Raw genomic sequence first — 6,008 nt, 5'->3', positions numbered from 1 at the left:
TTGGTTGTCGAGTGAAGGGGAATATCTTTCGAGTGACTTTTACCAAGTGACTTTTTGGATGCCGTGACCATCCAGTCGGAATCTTCTTCGTGACCTTCCAGCTAATAATGAGGTACCCTTAGGTAGGACACTTAGGTCAGGCTTGTGACCCTACCCTAGGTACATATCCCCATCACAACCCTCCTCTTTTTCTCTCTCATAGTACTTCTCCATCGTCAGGACCGCGACAGTGCTTGGCGAAGCCATGCTGAGATCGTACCACCACCGCTACCGCACCGTCATGCTGCCGGAGAACTCAAATACTACATCACCTACGCTAGCTCGATAGAGGTGGTGAAGGCTTCATCAAGCTATACATGTGTCTCCATCGTATCTACTTTTCCAAACTCTTTTGCCCTTGTTTTGGACTCTAATTTGCATGATTTGAATGGAACTAACCCGGACTAACGCTGTTTTCAGCAGAATTGCGATGGTGTTGTTTTTGCGCAGAAATAAAAGTTCTCGGAATGACCTGGAAATTTATGAGGATTTTTTGTGGAATATATAAAAAATATTGGCGCAAGAATCAACCGAAGAAGTGGAGCGTGGAGCCCACAAGCCCACCAGGCACCCCCCCCCCCCCCGTCCGCGCCTAGCAGGCTTGTGGGGCCCACGTTGCTCCAATTCCAGCTCTATTTAGTCCCTTTCGTTCGGAAAAAATCAAGAAGAAGAGTTCATCGCGTTTTACGATACGAAGGGCCGCCTCCTCCTCTTCTTCCTCTGGAGGGCAGATCCAGAGTCTGTTCTCGGCTCCGGAGAGGGGAGATCGTCGCCATCGTCAACACCAACCTTCCTTCATTGCCAATTCCTTGATGCTCATCACCGTTCGTGAGTAATATCATCGTAGGCCTGCTGGACGGTGATGGGTTGGATGAGATCTATCAAGTAATCGAGTTAGTTTTGACGTGGATTGATCCCTGGTATCCACTATGTTCTGAGATTGATGTTGCTCCTACTTTGCCATGCTTAATGCTTGTCACTAGGGCCCGAGTGCCATGATTTCATATCTGAACCTATTATGTTGTCGCCAATACATGTTTGTTCTTGATCCTATCTTGCAAGTTGTAGTCTGCTACTATCTGTTATCACCCGGCAACCCCGGAGTGACAATAGCCGGAAGCAGTCCCAAAGATGACCATAGTATGAGGGGTTCATGTATTCACTAAGTGTTAATCCGTTGGTCCGGTTCTTTATTAAAAGGAGAACCTTATAATATCCCGTAGTTTCCATTAGGAACCCGCTGCCACGGGAGGGATGGACAATAGATGTCATGCAAGTTCTTTTCCCTAAGCACCTATGACTACATACGGAATACATGCCTACATTACATTGACGAAATGGAGCTAGTTACATATCTCTTCGTGTTATAATTGTTGCATGATGAATAACATCCGGCATAATCATCCATCACCGATCCAATGCCTATGAGTTTTTCCTACTGGTCCTTGCTACGTTACGTTGCCGCTACTGCTGTCACTGCTCCTACTGTTACTTTGTTGCTACTGCTGTCACTTTGCTGGTACTGGTTACTGTTGCTACTGTTGCTATCAGACTACTTTGCTAACGATACTTTCCTGCAGATACTAAGTCTGTCAGGTGTGGTTGAATTGAAAACTCAACTGCTAATACTTGAGAATATTCTTTGGCTTCCCCTTGTGTCGAATCAACAAATTTGGGTTGAATACACTGCCCTCAAAAACTGTTGCGATCCCCTATACTTGTGGGTTATCAACAACAAAGTTTTTAGTATGAATTCCTTCAATATCCATGATACAAATGATGATTGCACTAGTCATGATAAAAATATTTCCTATAAGCATGTCAATTTTTGTGGAGTTAACAAAAGTTATGAAGACATGAGTTATAGGGATGATAGATTTTGTAAGAATCATAAACATGATAAAACCAATTGGTGGCTTAAAGGGATAGATGAATTTGGTACGAAATTCTGCTCTCTTCATCCCATACTTTCCAATAGGGATTTCCTTAAATAATGGTAATTCTGGAAAAATATTAGTATAAGTAGAAAAAGCATGGAATTAATTACGGCAAACGGGAAACCAGGAGCATGGGCTCTCAAGCAAGATATAGATGCAAGAAGCCAAGGTGTGTGATCAGTAGAGCCAAATAAGGAACGAACCACGATATGATGGGCTGGCAGGGAGTGCAAGTATTGGTTTCACCATCTATAGCCTCGCCTCGAAGGGAAGTGCATGCGCCCAAAGTATGACGCACCACAATGTTGGGGGTTTCAACCGCTTCTATATAAATAAGAGCCGAGCACGGATGGATCGCACATGAGATAAAAAGGCCATCACTCCCATTGCTTCCTCTCCTCCTATAGACAACCTCCGACAAAGGCCGAGCAAGAGCCATGGACTTCGGCAAGCACCAGGAGGTGGTCTCCGACAACCAGCAATTGTTGTAGGAGAGCCATAAGAGCCAACACCGCCACACAACGGAGGAGATTCAAAAACTACAAGTGTGCGACCTAATTCCCTTTAATATCCTCCTTTTTGCCCATTTGCCATGTTAATTATTTGTTGTTTTGTGCATCTTCATACTAGTGATCGGTATAAACAAATCAAGTATGTATGTGCACACCCGCACGTCATTCCAGATGTGCGCCTACCCAGATGAGGCCCCGAGCACTCAGCTTGGACACGACCTTGGCCTGGATACCAAGAAGATTAGGTCATGGTTACAGAACTACTGTACACAGATTAAGGTATGGACTGGAATACTGGATCTTTCATTCCTCCATATTTTTCCATTTTTCCATTTTTTATTCTTACCTAGGTGATGGAATCTAGATGGCATATTGGCATGTAGGATTGAGTATGAACGAGCAGAGAACCTGTTCCTCCGTGAGGAGAATACGAGGATCCTATCTGAGAACATGGTCATGTGAGAGGCGCTAAAGAACTTCGTCTGCCTTAACCCCAACTGCACCAACAAAGACTACTTTGACTAGCAAGAGGACCTCAATAGGGAGAACCCTCGCCTCAAGGCAGAACTCCTCCACTATGCTACATCTCTGCAAGATGAGCTCTAACTTTACTTTTTGCATGTCGACATACCTCCTCCATGTTTCTCGCAAGGAAATTGTATGACTAAACATGCATAGGTTGGAATAAACTACAGGGTCTTGAATAAGAACTACTTGGTTCTCAGATTCATGTTTAGTCATACAATTTCCTCACTGGAAGCATGGAGGAGGTACGCCGACATGCAAAAAGTAAAGCTAGAGCTCATATTGGAAAGATGTAGCGCAGTGGAGGAGTCCCGCCTTGGGGCAAGCTTTCTACCTATTGAGCTCCTCTTGTTGGTTGAAGTAGTCTTTGGTGCTGCAGTTGGCGTTGAGGCACACGAAGTTCTTGAGCGCCTCTCGCAAGACCTTGTTCTCGGACAGGATCCTCATTTTCTCCTCGCGGAGCAAGTGGTTCTCCGCTCGCTTGTACTCAATCTGCTATGCCGATATGCCATCCAGATTCCATCACCCACGTAAGGATTAAAAAAGGGAAAATGGAAAACTATGGAGCAATCATACATTCATTATTCCAGTGCATACCTTCATCTTTGTATAGTTGTTCTGGAACCAGGACCTGGTCTTCTTGGTATCCAGGACAAGATCGTGACCAAGCTGAGCAGTCTAGACCTCATCTGGGTAGGCACTAGTCTCGAACAACCTGCGGGTGTGCTCATGCATACTTGATTGGTTTATACCGATCACTATTATGAAGATGCATAGAACAGAAAGTAATTAACATGGGAAATGGACAAAAAGGAAGATATTAATGGGAATTAGTACATACTTTTGCATTTTTCGAATCTTCTCCGGTGTGTGGCGGCGTTGGCACTTCCGGCTCTCCCACAGTAGTTGCTCGTTGATGGAGACCCCCGCTTGGTGGTCGCCGAATTCCATGGCTCTCGCTCGCTCTCTCTCGGAGGTTAGCTATAGAAGGATAGGAAGAAAGGGGAGCGACGTCCTTTTGCTCTGATGTGTGATCCCTCCCGGCTCGGTTCCTATTTATATATAGAAGCGGTGGTAACCCCCATCATTGGGCCACGTCATACTGCTGGGAAATCAATACTGGCACTCACCGCGAGCCCGTCATATCGGGCTTCCTTCCTTCTTCGGCTCCTTGGCTTCTTGCATCCATATCTTGATCGAGAGACCCTGCTCCCGGTGTTGTGTTTGCCAGAATTAATTCCATGCTTTTTCTACCTATACTAATCTTTTGCCAGAATTACCATCTTTTAACGAAAACCCTATTGCAAAGTAATGGGATGAAGAGAGAATAAACATTGCAATAGGGTTAGTCATCTTAATTTTCAATGCAACGTTTTCATGATCAAATCGTGACCAAGTATTGTAATACCTTGATCACCCTTGAACTTTATAATGAACTTTGTATAGTTTTGGGGTATGAAGAATTGTTAGAAAAAAAAGTTGGTTGAAGCATTATTATTCATCGACTATTTTGAAACTAATCTACACGAACTTTATATGTTTTGTGTTGTACATTGCAATGAGAATGCTTATATTCCCAACTATAGGAAGACGGGAAGACCAGTGGGATATTAAAGGAGTACTAATGAAAGCGTACAGATTTCTACTTTCCCTCCTATTGTCTCTCGTAATGAAACAGGTGACAAGAAGGAGCTCCCAATCAATACAACTCCATCAATAAGAATATTGGAATAAACATTAAACCCACACATGATGTCAAGAAAAACAAGAAACGAAGAAAAATTAGAGGTGCAAAGGAATCCCTCCTAGATAATTTTGCTCCTACCATTGTTGAGAATGAATCCTATAGTATTGCGGATGGTGATACCATTGATGATTTTATTATCCGTATTACTTGTCATGATAGTTATGCTTGGGAAGATAATGGTACTTCTTATAATCTTGAAAATCTTTTTGGCACCAACTTAGAGAATTATGATGATAATAATTGTTATACTATTGTGCTATTCTTAGTACTGATCATAAGAGTGATTATGCGAATGATATGCAAAGCCACAAGATTGGGGATGCTATGTTTGATAACATATTTGCTGCAATTAATGTTTGTCCCAAGATTGGATATGTTATGCTTAATGAATATGGTATTTTCAGTCCCCCTACTTCGAATGATCAAATTTGTTATGATGATTGCATGCCTCCTACTTCTGATGATTGATCTCATGATACTTATGTTATCAAAAATAGTTATGATTATTATTGCAAATCTTATCATAATTACGAATACCCTTTTTTTGAACATTACTCTTTTAATGAGAAAAACTATTATAGTATTCAAGTTTCATATGATGGACATTTGTTTTGTTCTGACCTTTGAGGCAAAGAAAGTCTAGAATTGACCTCACTTTAAAAACATTTCCAGTCTAACCTGTTTTCGTGACGCCAACATCCCCGACGTCTGGGTTGCACGGGAGACACCAGAGACCTTGAGGTCTGCTACGGGGCCCGCTCAACCGACAGTTCCGTTGACTTGCTGATGTGGCTAAGTATCAGACGCCATGTACCGTCGCGTCTGGTCAATAGACCCAGATGTCGCGGACCTTGGCGTCTGGCCCTGTTAAGTCTGCCGCTGTGAAACTAGAGAGATTGAACTAAATTTCACTTCCGAGATGCCAAGGGCCATGGCGTCTGGTGACGTGGCCTTTTAGACTAGACGCCGACATCCTTTGCGTCTAGTGGTGCACGAGAGAAACCAGAGATATTGAACTAAATTTCACTTTCGAGATGCCAAGATCCATGGCGTCTGGTCACGTGGCCTTTAGACCAAACGCCACAATCCTTGGCGTTTGGTGGTGCACGAGATAAACGAGAGAAATTGAACTAAATTTCACTTTCGAGACATCAAGGTCCATGGCATCTCGTGACGTGGTCTTTAGGCCAAATGCCTTCATCCTTGGCGTCTGATGGTATGTTAGAGAAACCAGAACGACAAGTTTCG

The 6,008-nt window shown here is 43.3% G+C and overlaps 2 pseudogenes; one reads left to right on the top strand and one right to left on the bottom strand.

The window, feature by feature from the left end:
• Positions 1-2,413: 2,413 nt before the first annotated feature.
• Positions 2,414-3,094, top strand: LOC123422149 (annotated as a pseudogene).
• A 189-nt stretch (positions 3,095-3,283) lies between these two features.
• Positions 3,284-3,964, bottom strand: LOC123422165 (annotated as a pseudogene).
• Between the last annotated feature and the right edge of the window lie 2,044 nt (positions 3,965-6,008).

Source organism: Hordeum vulgare, chromosome 1H, assembly GCF_904849725.1.
Source record: "Hordeum vulgare subsp. vulgare chromosome 1H, MorexV3_pseudomolecules_assembly, whole genome shotgun sequence".
NCBI classification, from domain to species: Eukaryota; Viridiplantae; Streptophyta; class Magnoliopsida; order Poales; family Poaceae; genus Hordeum; species Hordeum vulgare.
This window is presented reverse-complemented; position numbering and strand designations above follow the sequence as displayed.